This window comes from Nicotiana sylvestris, chromosome 3, assembly GCF_000393655.2.
Source record: "Nicotiana sylvestris chromosome 3, ASM39365v2, whole genome shotgun sequence".
Classification (NCBI taxonomy): Eukaryota; Viridiplantae; Streptophyta; class Magnoliopsida; order Solanales; family Solanaceae; genus Nicotiana; species Nicotiana sylvestris.
In genome coordinates, this window is record NC_091059.1 from 134740592 (window position 1) to 134762241 (window position 21650).

A 21650-nucleotide genomic window follows, 5' to 3' on the forward strand; every position below is an offset into this window, starting at 1 on the left:
AACTTTTTGGCCACATAGGCCATTTTGCAAAAATAGCTTCAATCATGTCTTGCATGTGTCTGATAAGAAGTTTTATTGTCTCACATAGTGATCTAAATCTTTAACTCTATTTGGTTTTAGTTTTCTCATACAGGTGTGGATCTACTTACAGGAGTTTGAGCACGACATACACCCCGGGACCATCCAGTCAGGACCGCTGCATTCAGGAGCTGGCTAAAGAAAATTTTTTTATGTTGGCTTGTACTTTATAGTCATGTTCAGTAGTACTGATTCTATTAGTTGGTGTCAGAGTTTGTCATAGTATAGTTGAGTTTGTCAAATCTCCCGCTATCATATTTCCTGCTTTATATTTGAAAATAAAAAAAATTATAAATGAAAAATCCAAAAGATTTTTTTTTTTAGTTTATTTGTCCATTACTTTTCCAGAACTACGCTTGATCTGATTCATGAGAGACATGATATGTAGGCAACCTACATAAGGTTCGATCGAATCATTTTTTTAAAATTAAAAGGAAAAGAAAAAAAGAAAGAAACAAAAAACAAAGAGATGAAATTATGGGATGTGAGAAATGAGAGGAAAGAAGAGAGTGATAATTAGAAAAAAAAAGGAAGGAAAATGAGCAAGCTAAGAAGTGCTAGAAAAGAAAAGAAAAGTAAAGAGAAGATTGAAATGAATAAATTGGGATGATGCCAAGTGACCTTGTGACCCTCGAAGTCATTCTTGAACCGTTAATTGTTGCTAGGTGCATTGCATGCAATGTGATATTTTTAGCTGTTAAATGCCCTAAAGCTAACATGATGACTTCATTTTGTTCCTCTTTGTTATCTTCATTATAGCAGAAGTGTGGTTGGTTTGTGGTTCTTAAACTGGTAACTCTTCCATACAACACAAGGTCAAAGAGTGAGGTAGCCATGGCTAGCAAAGACTTGGACATAAGTGTTATTGATCCGTCTAAGGAGATTGTTGAATCAGAATCTGAGTTGAAAGAAGAGGTCTTAAGGTTGAAAGGACAGATGGCCGAAATATACCAAGCCTGGATTAGTGGGCATCCTCCACCATTAGTTCTCACTAACTACATTGAAAGCCTCGTCACCATGCCGCCACTATCACAAATCCAGCTTCCTACTGCTATTGATATCTCCCCACAACCTTTTTACACTCCACCCGCCAAAACCAACTCATATCCCTCTCCTTTGACCACTCACGTTTTTGTAGCTCATCCATCAGCTACCTTTCCTCAATCCTCTAGCGAGACTATGTTCAAAGTCCCTTATGCCCAACACTATGCTCTAGAACCAACTTTCAAGGTCTTGGATCCATACTCTCACGCTCCTCATTTTGAGCCTCCCGGTGAAACTGAAAAGCTTGCTAAGAAAGTGGAGCAAGATAAGATATCCAAGAAGGTGAAAATCTTAGAGTAGTCTTTAAGAAACATGCAAGGGATAGGGAGCCAGATGAGCGTGTCTTACAAAGACTTGTGCTTGTTTCCTGACATCCAACTGCCTGTTGGGTTTAAGATGCCAAAGCTTGACTTGTATGATGGTCATGGAGATCCTATGGCCCATTTGAGAGGCTAATATAGTAACATGAGAGGCATCGGTGGGAAGGACAAATTATTGATGGCATATTTCAGTCAGAGTCTGAGTAGGGCAACTCTGGAGTGGTACACCCGCCAAGACGCTAGCAGGTGGTACACATGGGACGATATGGCTTAGGCCTTTGCCAGGCGCTTTTAGTATAATATAGAAATTATCTCGAATCGCATGTACCAAGATGGAAAAGAAGCCTAATGAAAGCTTTAGGGAATACAGGCTTAGATGGAGAGAGCAAGCTGCCCGAGTCAATCCCCCAATGGAAGAAGACGAGATGGTCGAGTACTTTCTTCAAGCTTAAGAGCCAACTTACTTTGGGCATTTGATCTTGGCTGCGGGTAAGCCTTTTAATGATGTGGTAAAAATGGGAGAAATGGCAGAAGATGGGCTGAAGTCGATAAAGATCATGAGCTATTTTGCTTTAAAAGCCAGAACACAAACAATTCAGAACGACACAGGAAGCTTGCTGGGTCAGAAGGAACATGATGATGTTGCCATGGTTATCTCAGGATCTCGACATGGTCCAACGGGTCTGCCCAACCAATATACTTAGCCTCAACCTAAACCCCAAACCTATCCCCTAGCTCCACATAATCCACCTCAGCATTATCCACTGAACAACGTTCGATCATCTGTCCAACCATTGGGTTACTCCTCATGACGAGCGCCAGCACCACACAATGCACTTTTGCCTTCACAACATTTTCGAGCATCCAACAGCCCTAGAAAACTGGAGCATGGAGGGGAACAAAGTCTAAGAAATAGTTTCACGCCAATCGGAGAATCCTACACAAGCCTGTTTGAAAAGTTAAAACATTCTGGCCTGATTGATAATGCTTGTTTTTTTCAGTGAGTTTTGCTTAAGTGAATGTCTGTGCACTATTGTTTGCTTGCTTTGATTGAAATGATTTAGTTTGTCCATGTTAAGTTAATTTCTTGAATTCAATTTCATATGCCTTGTTGAACCAAAACGGAATTAGTTCAGTAATGATTTTGTGAAATTCAATGAACATACAGGAGAAGAAAATGAAGGGAGGATCGGACTATACATGGGGTTGCAGGACGAGAATCTGGTTAATTGGGTTTAAACGGATTTGAACTTTGCTTAATCTACACATGTGAATTAGATTTAATATCAATGTTACTTTTATAACAACATTTTTTCATTGCTAGTAGCATGTTTTAGGCTGTTAATATTCATAAACCTCGTAGCTTGCTTTAGGCGTGGTTAATAAATTATCGTGGCTATGCGTATGGTTCCCGTGCATAGTCATGATACGTAACCCTATTATTCGAGTGCACACTGGTGTGACTCGACCCGAAACTTTAAATAATAATAAAATAAACTTGTTGTAGATTGCGGGTACGGTTCCCGTGGCGTGATTCGCAATATGTACAAAAATAACGAGTGCACTACATCGTGACTCATTCAAATAATTTCCATAAATCCTAAAAAAGCTGTTGAATAATTAAAAGTGGCTAGAAAGTTAAAAATGCATAATAGTTTTAGACATGTATTATATCAGATAATTAGGCCAATATTAATAGCTGAGAGACCGTGCTAAAACCACCGAACTCGGGAATGCCTAACACCTTCTCCCGGGTTAACAGAATTCCTTGTCCGAATTTCTATGTTCGCAGACCATAAATAGAGTCAAACTTCCTCGATTCGGGATTTTAAACTAGTGACTGGGGACACCATAATATATTCCAAGTGGCGACTCTGAATTTGATATAAATAATCCCGTTTCGATTATTGTCACTTTAATTAGAAAAACTCCCCTATACCCTTCTGGGTAGAAAAAAGGAGGTGTGACAACCCTAACCGCTTCTACGGTTGCTCTAGCGCTTTTGCGGACTTCGCACATGCGGTCCCCAATCTGCAAGTGTGGTTATGATAGAAGCAACAACTAAAGTTGCTAAGTTTCTAAACCAAACCTTCTGACAACCTTCCGGATTAATCCCGAGGCCCTCGAGACTTCAACCAAAAATACGAACAAGTCACATATCATCATTCAAACTCATACCAACCCTCGGAACACTCAATATAGCATGATAGTCCAATATAGCATGACACGGAGATAGCTAATCCATGACTAATATCATATCAAAGTCCACCATACAAAGCAACAAAAGGTCCACTCGGGTCTCCAGACCCCCAATAGTCACCACGCACAACCGGTATATACGGTCCACAATAATATTATCGCCCACCGGAGTATATACACGAACAGATAAAACAAGAGACTCACAGGGCATACCCAAATAACGAGCAAAATATGATGACACATATGAAAAGGTGGAACCATGACCAAATAACACAGATGCATCTCTGTGGCAAACTGAGACAATACCTGTAATCACGACATCTAAAGCAATAACATCTGGTCTAGCTGGGAGTGCACAGAAATGAGCCAGACCACCACCAGATCGACCTCCCCCTCTGGGGCGACCCCTAGCTGACTGACCCCCTACCCTTGGCTGCCTGAGCGGGTGGTGAAGTAGCTAGAGCTGAAGTCGAGGGCTGACTCCTCTACTGAGATGGACCTCCAAGAAGATGAGGACACTGCCTCCTTATATTTCCAAACTCTCCGCACTCATAACAACTCCCTGGTGCGGGGGACGGGGACTGAAGGGAACCCCTAGTACCGGGATGACTAGTAGAAGAACCTGGTATGGAAGATCCCTGAACTGATGGAGCGCGGGACAAAATCTGGGCTAGAAGGGCACTGAGTGATGAATGGACCTGATGAGAATTATGAGAACCATGTCCCGATGATGCCCCACGATGAACTGGGCGAGCTTACTGAGCATGTCTAAATGGACGGTCTCTGCCGTGCTGAAACTAGCCTTTCGAAGGAGCACCACCATAACTACCAGATCCTCGAGACCTCTTGGACTTCCTCTCATCTCACTCCTAGTGACAAACTGACTCTCAAGAAATAACAACAACCTATTCAAAAGTAGCACCTGACACCATCTCTCTGGTTATGAGAATTTGAAACTAATATGTGAGGCCATCCACGAACCTCCTGATCCTCTCTCTATCCGTACGGACCAACCAAACTGCATGATGAGCTAGCTCTGAAAAACTCATCTCATACTGCATCACAATCATATCATCCTGACGCAACTACTCGAACTGCCTGCATAACTCCTCTCCGCGAGCTTATGGCACAAACTTCTCCAAAAAGAGAGCGGAGAACTGCTACCAAGTAAGAGGCTCTGCATCAACAGGCCTACGCCTCTCATAAGCCTCCCACCAAGTAAAGGCAGCTCCTGAAAACTGGAAAGTAATGAATGAGACCCCACTGGTCTCCAAAATACCCGTAGTCCGAAGCATCCTCTAACAATTGTCCAAGAAACCCTGGAAATCCTTGCCCTCTGAACCACTGAAAGTCGGAGGCTAAAGTCTACCAAACCTCTCCAATCAACGCTACTCGTCGCCAGGCATAACTGGTACCACATAATCCTGAGCGGATGCAACCAGCTAGGCTAGAGGTGCTGCTGGTGTTTGAAGTCCCTGCACAACCTGCTAGGGTGTGCGGGCGGTGGGAGTCTGGGTGCCTCCCCCGGCCTGAGAAGTAGCTACGACCGTAGTAACTGAGACTGTCTGAGCCAGGCCAGTACACACTGATAGAATTTGTGCTAGGGCCTCCTGAAGGCCTGGGATAACAATCGGTACAGCCGATGCCTAAGCTGGTCCCGCTAAGCGTCCGCAACTGGGACTTGATCGTGAACTAGGGCGGCTGGTGGATCTGCATGTGCTGCCCTAGCTACTGTGCGGGCTACACCCCTACCCCTACCACATCCTCGACCGCGACCTCAAACTCTAGTGGCCTCAATTGGTGGTACTGGTAGTCGTCTGTCCTGACCAGTAGCACGTGTCCTGACCATCTATGAGACAATAGAATAACAAAAGTTTAGTACTAGAATTAACAGATCCACACGACAGGAATTTCAAGAATGTGAAGCTTTTCCTAAAGGTTCTATAGCCTCCCAGGGATAAGCACAGACGTCTTCGTATCGATCTGTGAGACTCTACTAAATCGGCTCTTGACCCGTGAGACCTATGTAACCTAGGCTCTGATACCAACTTGTCACGACCCAAAACCACCCCGGTCGTGATGGCGCCTATCACAATATTAGGCAAGACAATTCATCACTAATAACGTAAAGGTCTTTTGTAAATTCATTTCTAAATCAATTATGATCACAAGTCTTTTATTTTAATATAATAAAATATGCGGTAAAATAATTACGCAAATACATCCCCACTTCCCGATCCTGGTATCACTAGTCATGAGCCGCTACAATACAACCCAATACTGTCTACTTAATACAAAATAAGGATGAAATATAAAATAATAAGGATAGAAAGGAGAAAGGCAGGACTGCGGACGCCGTGCAGCTACATTACGATCTCCGGAAAATACTCTAAAGGAAAAGATCAGCTCTCACTCGGAGGCTCTGGCACCTGGATCTACACACAAGGTGCAGGGAGTAACGTGAGTGCGCCAACTCAGTAAGTAACCAAAGTAAATAAAGGCTGAGTGTAGTGACGAGCATTTAAAATCATATACATAGTCTAACATAGAATCTCAATAAAAATAACAAATTCAAATCCGTAGTTCAATTTCCGAACATCCTGTAAAAACTCCAGTTTCAATGAAAGTTGTTTAAAATATTTGTTCAACATTTTTCAATAGAGGCTTGGTATAAAAGAAAAGTGAAAACAGTAATTTTATAAACAAGCCCCTCGAGCAAAGTATCACTCATAAAGATAGCTCTTCAGGAAATCCTCTCAGTCACTCGTGACTCAGCTCTCGTCAATCAGTACTCACACTCAGCACTCCTGCTCAATAGATATCTCATAATAGTAACCGCTACAGCATGCAGCCCGATCCATATATATATATATAGTCGACTATGCTCACTAGGGGTGTACAGACTCTGGAGGGGCTCCTACAACCCAAGCGCTATATCGCTGCAGCGTGCAGCCCGATCCATATATATATATATTGCTACGGCGTGTAGCCCGATCTAATACATATTGCTGCGACATGAAGCCCGATCCTTATATATATCGTTGTGGCGTGCAGCCTGATCCATAAATACATATAATCCTCACCATCAGGTCCTCGACCTCTCTCAGTCATTAAACTCACAGCCACTCGGGCATTTCAGTAAAAACTCAGGGAACTCAACCCAAACAATTTTCATATATTTGAAAGTAGAGTAATGAAACTGAATCAAACAATAAACAGGTAAAAATCATGACTGAGGATATGTTTTCAAATCAAAATAGTATGAGGATATTAGTAAAATAAACCTGAGAGTCCAAACAATTCGGCACAAGGCCCCAAACATGGCATTCGACCCAAGTTGACAGATTCATTTCTAAAACACATTGATATCATATTGAGTTTATCAAAAAAATGCAACTCTACAGTTGCCACGGGACGGACCAAGTCACAATCCCTACCGGTGCACACCTACACGCCCATTACCTAGCATATATGTCACCTCATTTATCAAATATAATATAAATTTCGGGGTTTCATACTGTCAGGTCTAGATTTACAATCGTTACTTGCCTCAAAGCGGACAAAAATCTACTCCGCAATGCCCTTGCCTCTCGATTCGGCCTAAAATCATCCCGAATCTATCCAAAATCAGAATCATAACATCAATACAAGCCAAAGGGACAAAGTCCACGCGAAAATTATCAAATTAAACTCAAAATATCGAAATTGGTTAAACCGGACACCCGAGCCACATCTTGGAATCCGATAAAATCACAATACTCGAATCATTATCCTCTCACGAGTCTATACATACCAAAATCATCAAAATTGGACATCAAATCCCCAATTTAAACTCTCCAATTTCCAGCCCTAATTTTCCAATTTTTCACCCTTAATCTCTTCAATTTCCGTGTTTAATCAACTGAAATTCACCATAGATACGAGTATTAAGTTCAAAAATCTTACCTCAATAAGAATCCCCTTCCTTTTCAAAACCCTCCAAAAGCTCCAATCCCGTCTCAAAAATAGTGGAAATGGGCAAAAATTCGCGAAGGGATGCTTATATAGTTTCTGCCCAGGGATTCCGCATCTGTGGTCCATTATACTCTCCTACGGTACCGCTTCCGCGGTCAAACCAACCGTATATGCGGTTTTCACTTATACGATCATAGCTGCATCTACGACCAAATACTCACACCTGCGGTTACGCAGGTACGCTCCTCCCCTCGCATATGTGGGTCCTGGCCTCCTTAGCTCTTGTAGACATGTAAATTTTGACCCTCTCCAAGATTTTACACATTTTAGCGTAAATATTTAGTTTAGGTCTAATATCGCTATTTTAACTAGGTTTGTCTCTTTTACTTTATTTTATCACAAAAATAAAAATACCAGAAATAGTTTTATTTTAACAGTTAGTTTTATTTTTAATAGTCATTTCTACTTAAGTAGGATTATTTAGTAAATGGTGTAGTATTTTTAGTCTTGTTTTAGAAGAAAGCTTATGAAATTTGAGGAAAATTTTGTTTGGTCTTAATTAAAGAGGTCCAAAGAGTTGACCCAATTTTAAAGCCCAGACCCTAAGACCGAGCTGTCACACCTCCTTTTTCCGCCCCCGCGAGGGGTGAAGGAGTTTTTCCAATTAAAGGACAATCGAAACGGGATTTGTTTATTTATTTCAGAGTCGCCACTTGGGAGATTTAGGGTGTCCTAAGTCACCAATTTAATCCTGAATCGAGGAAAAGAATGACTCTGTATTACAGTCCGCGAACCAGAAATCCGGATAAGGAATTCTGTTAACCCGGGAGAAGGTGTTAGGCATTCCCGAGTTCCGTGGTTCTAGCACGGTCGCTCAATTGTCATATTCAGATTGTTTATCTGATTTTATACAATTATGAGCTCATGTGCAAGTTTTAACTTTTAACCGCTTTCATAATTATTATTATTATTTTTACAAGAATGTGAACATCGCTTAAAGCACGTCTTTGGACTGCGTCACATGAAATGCACCCACAATCCGGAACATATTTTATTTGATGTTTTGGGATTTGGATTTGGGTCGCATGAAATGCACACCCGTGTTTAGGAATGTATTATTATTAAAATCGTGCCTAAAGCGATTAGCGTATTATTATTTCTGGGTAAGACCGTGGAATTCACTAAACAGTCCATCTCGAATTCTAAATATTCAATTAAACATTTATTGAGGGCCCCGCAATTGGTGCATTTTATTGGGCGAGGCTCATCTCATTTTTATTTTTAAAAGACAGTCCTAAAATGCCTACATTTTTCTCTTATTAGATTTGTCTCTTACAAAATAAAAGAGAAACTATCTTAATTTATTTACATGCTTGAGTTGTTATAGATGGATTTCGAATATGATTCATAAATCTGAAAATGATGCAAACCGGACAGTCTGTTGCCACTGCGGGCCCAGGCCCAACGTGTATGACATAAAACTAGACCTGGGCCATCTTATTCACATGTTATTACCTAGTTACATTATACTAGGCATGTTCTCAGTTTGTCAAATTAAAAAAAAACTTAGCAATCTAATTTTAATCCTAGACCATTTATATGCTGAAATTAACCAATATTATTTAACTAAACAATATTTTTACCAAGTTCCTAAATGGCCTATTCGTTTGATTTTTTGACTAGGCGGAGTTACTACACCATTTATTTATTTTTAGGCAATATATAGATAGTTCATCTGTTAAGCTATCGTCGGATGTTCCACTATATATATTAAATAGCTACATGATTCTGATTTTTTGCAAGCTAAATAATTTATACATACAAATAAAATTCAGAATATAATTAAATTAAATTTAGAATTTCAACTCTTCATTTTCGTATTCATGCTTCATATTTCGGTTTACAATAACCAGCGTGTCAGTTGTGTACCTGATATTGGAAGCAAAAGAAGATGAAGATGAGAATCAACAACAGTAATAACAATACAGCAAAGCAACAACCGCCCAGCAACAACAGCCCAGGAACAGATTTAAAAATCAAAATAAAATCCAGAAACACCGACAACAAACAACGGACAGAAACCAAGGGAATTTTCAGATTTGAAAGGCTAATTAATGTTTAACCCTTAATTTCTAAATCCGTATATCAGAATATTTATCAGGTGTGTACTACTCTCTCTTCTAATTTCCAGAACGTTTTTCTTTTTATTTTCTGAAGTCTTAGTATTTTTCGGAATTTCCTCTCTCTTAAATATGCAGCCCTTTTTTCTCTCTGTCCGTTCTTTTCTTCTTCTGTTATTCTCTTATTTCTGTCTTATTCTCCTATTCTCTCTTGTCTTTTTTCTTCTCCCCATATCTGATTCAAGACCTCTTCTTTATATCCCAACCCAGAATCCTTTTATCAATTAAAATCAATCACTTTCTCCAACCAAACCCATTATCTTCCCACTCATCCCCCACTTTATTAAACTAATATATCAAACCAACCCATTACATTTTGTCCCCCATGCCTACCATAAACAATTACCATATTCCCCTCCACTACATTTTGTCTTGTCCCCCATTTATATTAAACAGCTATATCACCCACACCCCATTATATTTTGTCCCCCATGCTTAACATAAAGAATTTTTCAAAAATGTTCAATTACCAAACTACCCCTCCGACCTTATTGCAATTACCCTTTTACCCCGAATGTACTGCAATTTACCAAACTACCCCCATCAGCTATAACAAATCAATTAATCAAACTCAACCAGCTATAACAAATCAATTAATCAAACTCAACCAAAATATAGCCAATATGACCAATTTCTACACAAATTCAAACAACAAATCATATGAACACAGATGAACAACACAACAACAATATCACATGAACACAAATTGAACAACAAAGAACAACTAAAATTTTGATTGAACAATATTTTTAGCAACAAACAAACCTACTTTCAGATTCAACAACAACAAACAAGTATATTCAAATTTCTAAATTCAATAATTATTTGAACTTAAAATCAACTCTAACAACATTACAACCAACAATTCCTATATTAAACTTAAACAAGATTATGAGACAAACTCAAGAAATAATCATAAATGATAAACAATAAACAAGAAAAATCAAACTTATACTAATTTCGGATTCAAGAACAATCAAACAAAGTATGGACATGAATTAAATCTATTTTAAACAAAAAAAAACATGACGGATTCAAATGATTAAACCAACATACTTCCCTGTTACAACTAAATTCTTTTAGGCAAATAACAAAACAAAACCTAAGAAGAAGCAATTATGAATTTAAACTTGAACTTAACAATATTAACAATTTCTGAAAAATACATAGAACACATGAAACAAATTGAAGAAATAATTAATTAAACTTCAATTTGAATCTAACAAATATTAGCAATTTCACATGAACAACTGAAAAATTAACAAAACAATGAACATGAACAAACAAAAATCAAACATCTACCGATTTTAGATTCAAGAAATATCAAAACAAAATACGGACAAAAATAAAACTCAAAATCTACTAACCGGATCGAAACGACGAACAACGACTAACCAACGGCGACCTCGGACTATGTAGGGACTGTTTTGACGACCCCCAACCAAAGCTCAAACAGAAAACTTGATGTATCAGACCTCGACTCAACGAAAGACCCTCGAACTTTGACGAAACGAAGAAGATGAAGCAACAACAGAAGCAAAACGTGAAGCAGAAGCAGCTGGCCATGGCGAAGAAGCAGTAAAATCATCAAAGTTTCCAGCAGGGCTGCCAGTTTTCTCAACAATAACCTTCTTTTTCTTTTCATCAATCTTGAATATCATATATCGATGAACCTTCTTCCTCTTCAGCTCCAAGAATGCATTTTTTTCGTGATCAGCTACACCCATACCAGAAGAGGCATTTTTTTTAACAAAGAAAATCTTGCTCTTTTGGCAATTCTCTGAAGTCACAAAATCAAAGTCATACACTGCATATCGGCAATCGTTTTCAGGCAAAGAAGCAGTAGCGGTCGCGAGCAACAACATTTTATGTCGGAGTAGCAGCAGCAGCGACGCAGCGGCAGCAGCAGCGGCGACCCAGCAACGGCAGGCAGCAGCGAAACAGAAACAGGAGCAGCTTGGTCGGAGAAGAGAACGGAGCAGCAGCGCGACGGGTTGACGACGAAACACGAAGAAGAAGTAGCAGCTGGTCGTTTGGATGGAGAAGCTGCGGGCAGCAACTATGGGAGCTCGAAACGCAGCATGAAGTGAGGAAAAAGAAGCAGCGACGTTCAACGTGAACTTGAAAAAGAAGAAACCCTCACGATCTTGAAGAAGAAGAAGAAACACGGGCAACAGGTGTATGTGTGTGTGTATGTGAAAGAGAAGAGGCGGGGGAAGGGCAGCCATTGATGCTAGGGAGGGGAGCTTGAGGAAGAAGAAAGAAAATGAGGAGGGGGGTGGCGGATAGCTTAGTTTTAGGGTTTTCTTGTTTTTTTTTTTGTTTTGTTTTATGAAAAATGAAAGAAACGGGGGTTTGGGACTCTTTGGGTTATGGACTGGGTCGACCCAGTTTGAAATGGACTGGGTCGTTTGGGAAGATTGGGTATTTTTTGGCCTTGTGGCTTGAATTTGAAGAAGATGCCCAATTTCGATTTTTTTTTGTACTTTTTGCTCTCTTTTCTTTTACTTCCTAATTAATAAAACTAAAATTCAGAATTAATTATAAACTAAACTATCTTTAAAAAAAACTAATTAACTCTAAAATAATTATTGCACATTTAAATAGCAATTAACGACAAAAATCGCACAATTTAGACGTTTAAATGCTAAACATGCAACGTACATTTATTTTATGATTTTTTAATTTTTGTAAAACAAACTTAATTACTAACAATTGTAGAATTAAATCCTACATGCAAAATGCGACATATTTTTGTATTTTTATTAATTTAACAAATAAACATGCACAGACAAATACAAATAATTATTCAAAAATATCACAAAATTGCACACCAAGGAAAATCATTTTATTTTTGAATTTTTTGGGAGTAATTCTCATATAGGGCAAAAATCACGTGCTTACAGCTGCCCCTCTTTGCCCGAAGACACGAAGGGTTTTCGTGCAAAGATAAAGCGAGCGATTTTTGCCCATCCGAGTACTCCGTGTGAAGCATTTTTTGAAAAAGATTTGACCGAACCTTTGCTTCAAAGGTTTCCTACATATCCTGGGCTAAACAGGAATCAGGTCAATGTAGTTCGGGAAGTTTTGGTAGCTGGGACTACCGTGGGACTGCAATGTTACTGTTGTTGCATGCTATTACCACTGCTTACCGATCTCCTTGTTACACCGTGCTTAAAAGAAAACAAGAAGCTAGGCTAGACTGCAATTTGTTCTTGTTGCCTTGCTTTCTTATCTGCTTGCGTTTCTTCCGGTGCTTTTCTTCCGATGACTTCTGGCCCTTTGCTTTTCTGAATACCAGTTTTCATCATTTTGTTCGGCCCGATGGGGACATGGCTTTCTTCATTAAGCTTTTCGGCGGTTCTTCTGGGGATATGGTTTTCTTTATCAGATTTGTTATGCTGGGCATGATTTAATGTTCTCCAGCCGCTTCTTTCAAGACGCGTCCTTTCTTCCTTTTGACTCAGGCGCTTGAATTTGTGCTGTGACCTCTTGTTGCAACCTTGTGCTTCCCGGTGCTGGGGAATTTTATTGTTTCCTGCTAGGGATTCCTATTGTAACCCTCTGTTTTATTGTCCTCTGACTTGATCTTGAAATGTATTCCTCTGTTGTATGGGCGGGCTCCCAACTTCAATACTTGAAAAGTAATACTAAATGTATTCCTTTTTTATATGGGCGGGCTCCCAACTTCAACACTTGAAATGAAAAGACTGAAATGTATTCCTCTGTTATATGGGCGGGCTCCCAACTTCAACACTTGAAATGAAAAGACTGAAATGTATTCCTCTGTTCTATGGGCGGGCTCCCAACTTCAACACTTGAAATGAAAAGACTGAAATGTATTCCTCTATTATATGGGCGGGCTCCCAACTTCAACAACAACTTTAAAAACAAAATTCCATTCCTTTTTAGGTTGGCGAGATTTCAACAACTTTTAAAAATAAAACGCCTTTCCTTTCTTCAGGCGGGCTCCTGACTTCAACCAATAAATCGTCATTCTGTTCTTCAGGGGGGCTCCTGACTTCAACCAATAAATCGCCATTCTGTTCTTCAGGGGGGCTCCTGACTTCAACAACTTTTCAAACATGCCATTCCTTTCTTTGGCTGGCGAGATTTTAACAACTTTTAAAAATAAAATGTCTTTCCTTTCTTCAGGCGGGCTCCTGACTTCAACCAATAAATCGCCATTCTATTCTTCAGGGGGCTCCTGACTTCAACCAATAAATCGCCATTCTGTTCTTCAGGGGGCTCCTGACTTCAACCAATAAATCGTCATTCCGTTCTTCAGGGGGGCTCCTGACTTCAACAACTTTTCAAAAATGTCATTCCTTTCTTTGGCTGGCGATATTTTAACAACTTTTAAAAATAAAACTCCTTTTCTTTCTTCAGGCGAGCTCCTGACTTCAACCAATAAATCGTCATTCTTTTCTTCAGGGGGGCTCCTGACTTTAACCAATAAATTGCCATTCTGTTCTTCAGGGGTGCTCCTGACTTCAACAACTTTTCAAAAATGTCATTCCTCTCTTTTGCTGGCGATATTTCAACAACTTTTAAAAATAAAACGCCTTTCCTTTCTTTAGGCGAGCTTCTGACTTCAAACAATAAATCGCCATTCTGTTCTTCAGGGGGGATCCTGACTTCAACCAATAAATCACCATTCTTTTCTTCAGGGGGGCTCCTGACTTCAACCAATAAATCGCCATTTTGTTCTTCAGGAGGGCTCCAAACTTCAACAACTTTTCAAAAATGCCATTCCTCTCTTTGGCTGGCGATATTTTAACAACTTTTAAAAATAAAACGCCTTTCCTTTCTTTAGGCGAGCTTCTGACTTCAAACAAAAAATCACCATTCTGTTCTTCAGGGGGGCTCCTGACTTCAACCAATAAATCGCCATTCTGTTCTTCAGGGGGGCTCCTGACTTTTACAACTTTTCAGAAATGTCATTCCTTTCTTTGGATGGCGAGATTTTAACAACTTTTAAAAATAAAACGCCTTCCCTTTCTTCAGGCGGGCTCCTGACTTCAACCAATAAATCACCATTCTATTCTTCAGGGGGCTCCTGACTTCAACCAATAAATCGTCATTCTGTTCTTCAGGGGGGCTCCTGACTTCAACCAATAAATCGCCATTCTGTTCTTCAGGGGGGCTCCTGATTACTTAAAATTTGAATTGTATTCCCTTATTCTCCATGTGGGCTCCTGATTGTTGATACTTCAACTGTTCTTCCTTGTTCTCCAGGTGGACGCCTGACTGCTGATACTTCAACTGTTCTTCCTTGTTCTCCAGGTGGACGCCTGATTGCTGAGGATAATACCACTAGGGGAGTCTCCTTTATTCCCCTCCTTCAAATTTTATTTTTATTTTTTTTTATTTTTCTCAACACTGCTGGGGATAAAAGTGTTATCTTCTTGGGATAACGTTGTTGAGGATAACGCTGCTGGAGAATTTTATCCCTTCAAATCGATGCTTCATTCTTCTGGAAGCTGTTGGGGATAACAATGGCTTTTGCTTTTTCTAAACACCAGTTTCATCTCTTTGGTTCTGTCTGCTGGGGATCAACTTCCTCCATTGAAACTTATTATGTTAGGGCAACACTGGTTCAAAGAGCACTTCCCTTGATACTGGTGTTATCTTTATTCTTCCCCGAATGGGTACCTGACATCCAAAAAAATTTCTAAATGGAAGGAAAATTTTCTGCCCCAGTTTGATGGTCTTTCTTGTGGCATGCATTTTCTGTAATCAATGTCATTTCCTTTATCTGTTTCAAATCAAACAAAATTTGTTTGTTTAAAATGCAATGGTTGGTTGTGATACTCCTACTGGGATGGTTTTCCCTTTCTCCTTCCTTGCTCTGCGTTCCACAACTTGTTGGGGATGATATTATTTGCTGGGGATAATCCCTTTCTGTTGGGGATATCCCTCTTCTTTTGTGGTATAGCTGGCATTTCCCCGACCTGTTAGTCTAGTATGAATTTCCCAAATCATGCACATTGCTCTCCTTGATTTGTCCACGGGCCTTGGCCTTGAGGTTTATAACCTTTGATTTCGGCAAGGGTATCCCTCTTGACACTCGTCAATCCTTTTGTCAATTCCGTTTTGCTGGGGATATATTTTTTTTGACACTGGCCTCGCGCTTGTTCCTTGCTGACTATACCATTTGGATGATCCCTTTCTGTTGGGGATATCCCTCTTCTTTTGTGGTATAGCTGGCATTTCCCCGACCTTTTAGTCTAGTATGAATTTCCCAAATCATGCACATTGCTCTCCTTGATTTGTCCACGGGCCTTGGCCTTGAGGTTTATAACCTTTGATTTCGGCAAGGGTATCCCTCTTGACACTCGTCAATCCTTTTGTCAATTCCCTTTTGCTGGGGATATCTTTTTTTTGACACTGGCCTCGCTCTTGTTCCTTGCTGACTATACCATTTGGATGTACTAGTTAGATCTCATCTTGCATGATTGGAAAGCTGATGGCCTATTTTGAAGTCAATTCTCACTTGTTCTGACCAAACAGACTCTACTGGGGAATTATTCTATGAAAGGAAAAGATAAACAAAAGGGGAACCGAATAAAAGACAAAGGAAAAAAATGACTCTGTAACAAAAGAAACTATAAATAAAAAAAACTATCAAACGCCGACATTGACTCTAATGGTCGTGAAATGCACATGTGGCCTATCCTCTACCGTTAATCGTCTTTCAAGACCTTCAATTGGAAATTCCCCATCTGATTCCCAATCTTATTAGACTTGTAGTGCCCGAAGGGTTTTCACTATCAAGCCTCTCTCATTTGGTTTTTCTCTCAGCTTTCATCGCCTTATGGTGTCCGTGAAGATTTTCACCGATAAGACTCTCTCATTTGTATCACTTTCCAGCTGGGGATTTTGGAGTGTTGCCGGTATGACTCTCTCTGCTGGAGATTAGAGTCCTTTCTGCTATGGAACAGAGTGTTATGTTCACCGGTAAGACTCTCATTTATCTGATTTGACATCTTTTGAAGACTTATCAGAAGGTCTTTCTTTGGATCGTAATGTGGGTTTTGGATAGGCTAGAAAGAAAGGGTATTAAAGGCTCAAAAAACAAATCAATTTGGGGTTCAAAATTAAAACCTTCGGAACCATATTTGTTTACAACAAGCGCAACCCTTGCCCCAGTTTCTTGCTTGGGGATTATTTATTATTATTTTTTTAAAAAAAAAAAAAATTATTACACCATGCACACTGTGACCCTTGTGGCCATTATGCATCCTATGACCGAGCCGTGAAGCGCCTACGTATCCTCTTTGAGGAATCAGGTCAAACGTAGTTCCCAATTCCTCCGTTTCTTCTGACTTTCTTTTGTTTTTTGTTATCATTGTTCTTTTCTTCTCTCTTTTTTTTCTTTTTTTTTCATTTTGTTGTTTTCTTTTTTTTTTTTTTTCTTTACCTGCCATGCTCGCTTTTTCTAGTCGTTTCTACTGATTCCGAACGAGGGGTACGAAAGAAAAACAATAAGGCTCAAAAGGGGTTAACGAAGGATAAAGTGTTTAGGTAGCAGAACAAAATTCCTTCGTCATTCCAGTCTTCAAAACATGCCAAGTGCAAACAACATAATTGAACAAAGATTTGTAGCCTCTTCCGATGGTGCTGGACTTGACAATTATATTCATACATTTGCTTTTTCCTTTGTCATTTCTAAAGCACCGTTGGGCGACACTCTCACTCTCGACCCTCATGCCAATTTGGCGAATCTTTCTTTTAGCGATTTTCTTTGTGTTTTACTTGCCCTAGTTCCGTATGACTCGAGCTCCAAATAATCCCAAACCGTCCTTATTTCTTTTAAATGTTCTGATCACCTTTCCGGGGTTTTATGATTATCTTTAAAGACTAGGCCCAAACTGTGTGCGCATGTCATGTCACTGGAATCGACGCTGAACAAAAATGATAAAAGGACTAAACAAAAAGATGAATGGAAATAATAAAAGACCGGATTTTGCATTAGATTACCGGTGAAATGGTTTGAATAACAAAACAAACGAAACAAACCAGAATAAAATCCTAAAATAGCCTGGACAAAACTTAAACAAACCGCTATGACAAAATGGAAAGATAAGAAGGTTTGACACAAGACAATATCCGGACTACAACCCTAAGAATAATCCGGACAACAGAAATGACAACAAAATAAGCCACCAAAAGCTTCTTTCTTACTAACCAAGGAACGGAGCGTCCTCCCATTTTATCAAACTGGCATCTCAGCCACTGAGCTTCACATCAGTATTGCCCAGACCATTGCCAACTTCAATATCATCAACCTTAGTCAACAAGTTCCCAATAGGGCTCAAATGCTTCTGTCATCAGGCCTGATCCCCGCAAAGTGTGCTTTTGGATCTTGTATTTCCGGCTTACCACAAACCAAGCACCTTATCTTTCTTTGTGATTCAAAACAGAACAGGTTAGAATGGACTCAGTCGGTCCTCATTATTGACAACATCTTTTTTTTCCTTTTTTTTCATTTTTCTTTCTTCTTTTTTTTCGCTTTTTTCATTTTTTTTTGTTTTTTTGTTGTGGTCGAATCTTATGGAGATTGCCTACGTATCATGACCCCGCATGAATCAGACCTTGTGTAGTTCGGACCAATGAAAGGTAACAACCATGAAACATTTTTTTATTTTTGGAATTATCAATTTTCATAATAAAACAAACTGAGTTTCAAAGGTTTAAAGATGACCTACAAACTTGAAAATCAAACGACCCACATATTCTAATCAAAAGTTTTACAAACTCAAAAACAAACGGCCAGCTCCCTTTCTCTGTTCGACAAATGCAACCAAACGGTTATTTTTGCAAATATGGCCCCTTCTAAATTTCACATGAATTTTGAGGCCGGGGAGGATTATTTTATGACACTTTACAAACTTGTCCGTTCTTTTACGAAAATAGCCTTTTGACAACTGAAAGATACTCTAAGGCTATTTCGGCAAGAACGGTTTAAGACACTGCCGAAGCTGGCTCGGCTTATTTTGACTAAAAATCCAAACTGTATTCACCTGACTGCTGACTCTTTGTTTTTTTTTCAAACTACAAAAAAAAAACCTGGTGTTGCAAACACGGCCCTTCAGCGCCTCGAGGACGAAGATTTTTAAGGCTGTGTGAGTCAACTGGACCAAAATCCTAAACATGACCCAAAAGGTGGCAGTTTATGCAAAGTCAGCCTTCCGGCGTCCCTTTCGAGAACATTCGGCTATTTTTGACAAAAACAGCATCACCCGACTTATTTATGACTCTTTTTATCGTTTTTCAAAAATGGAAAACTCAATATTGCAAACACGGCCTTTCAACGCCTCGGGGACGAAGATTTTTAAGGTTGTGTGGGTCAACTGGACCAAATCTTAAAAAATGACCCAAAGGTGGCTGTTTATGCAAAGTCAGCCTTCCAGCGTCCCTTTCGGGAACATTCGGCTATGTTTTGACAAAACAGCGTCACCCGACTTCTTTATGACATGATTAAAATTTTGACAGGTTTTTATTTATTTATTTGTTTTTGGCTATTTTAGCAAAAAGGTGGGGTTGGACCCGATGAGGGTTGCCTACGTATCTCACATCCGGTGAGAATCAAACCCGCGTAGTTCGGGATGGATAAACTAACTTTTTTTTTATATACTTATTTTTGAAGGAAAGACTTATAAAGAAGAAAAGAGCATTTCTAAAGAAAAAGATTTTAATTTTTTAGAATTTTGAAAGAAAAACTTTTAAAGAAGAAAGAAAATATTTTTGGAATTTTACTTTCAATGAAAGAAATGCTAAAAAAAATATTTTTGAATTTTGAATTTCTTTTCAATTTTGAAAGAAAAATGAAAATATTTTCGGATTTTTTTTATTTATATTTTTTTTTGTAAAAGAAACAATTAAAAAGACTTTCTAAAGAAATCAAAAATGGAAATTATTTTTGGATTTTCTTTTTGAAAATTGGGGGTCTAAAAAACTTTTCTAGAAAGGAAATAAAGAAAAAATACTTTTTGGATTTTTTATATATATATATATATATATATTGCTTCAACCTAAAAATAAGAGACTCTTTTCTATTTTTTCTTTTGTTTTTTTGAGTGAAACAAACTATATAATTTTATTATTTTTTCATTTTCCCCAAAATTTCGCCAGTATTTGGGGCATTGTTTTTTTTTTTTTTTAAAAAAGGCAATTAACTCTCTACACAGTTACTTCCTTCTTTTTCGCAATTTTCCAATATTCCCGATTTTTTGAAGTCGGTCAGCATGCAAGTCCGAAACAAGTAAATGCATAAAGCATACAGTATGTTGCAGGATGGTCTTTTCACTTCAGGTTGCTAGTCCTAGACGGACCCAATCCCTGTGTTGAATCCCGTAAGTCAAATGCGCATGATGCAAATAAGCGTTCCTACTAGGGATCCGGAATGTGGCTTTGTTATACTAGGTTCAGAACCTGGGTATTTGTTCTAGACCTGGCTTACCCGAGCGGACAGCTCGAGCCGAGTGGGGGCAGCGTACAGGGAATACAGAAGCTTCACCGGCTTAGCTACTTGTCCGAACCTCGTTCTAAATTGGGATTTGACACTATACAGAAAAGAAGTCGTACGAAGTACACCCTTCTTCATGATTCAGAAGACTCAGAGAGGAGATGGGTTTCGACACAGTTTATATACAGTTCACATAATATCAAAGCGGTAAAAGGCAACCAATTAGCACATTGAGCCCAAACATGTAACAAAATCAGATAAAACCAAATATAACAATTTATATAAGCTCGAATTTCTAACCCTGAACCAGTGGTTCTGGGTCAAATCCCCAGCAGAGTCGCCAGAGCTGTCACACCTCCCTTTTCCGCCCCCGCGAGGGGTGAAGGAGTTTTTCCAATTAAAGGACAATCGAAACGGGATTTGTTTATTTATTTCAGAGTCGCCACTTGGGAGATTTAGGGTGTCCTAAGTCACCAATTTAATCCTGAATCGAGGAAAAGAATGACTCTGTATTACAGTCCGCGAACCAGAAATCCGGATAAGGAATTCTGTTAACCCGGGAGAAGGTGTTAGGCATTCCCGAGTTCCGTGGTTCTAGCACGGTCGCTCAATTGTCATATTCGGATTGTTTATCTGATTTTATACAATTATGAGCTCATGTGCAAGTTTTAACTTTTAACCGCTTTCATAATTATTATTATTATTTTTACAAGAATGTGAACATCGCTTAAAGCACGTCTTTGGACTGCGTCACATGAAATGCACCCACAATCCGGAACATATTTTATTTGATGTTTTAAGATTTGGATTTGGGTCGCATGAAATGCACACCCGTGTTTAGGAATGTATTATTATTAAAATCGTGCCTAAAGCGATTAGCGTATTATTATTTCTGGGTAAGACCGTGGAATTCACTAAACAATCCATCCCGAATTCTAAATATTCAATTAAACATTTATTGAGGGCCCCGCAATTGGTGCATTTTATTGGGCGAGGCTCATCTCATTTTTATTTTAAAAAGACAGTCCTAAAATGCCTACATTTTTCTCTTATTAGATTTGTCTCTTACAAAATAAAAGAGAAACTATCTTAATTTATTTACATGCTTGAGTTGTTATAGATAGATTTCGAATATGATTCATAAATCTGAAAATGATGCAAACCGGACAGTTTGTTGCCACTGCGGGCCCAGGCCCAACGTGTATGACATAAAACTAGACCTGGGCCATCTTATTCACATGTTATTACCTAGTTACATTATACTAGGCATGTTCTCAGTTTGTCAAATTAAAAAAAAAACTTAGCAATCTAATTTTAATCCTAGACCATTTATATGCTGAAATTAACCAATATTATTTAACTAAACAATATTTTTACCAAGTTCCTAAATGGCCTATTCGTTTG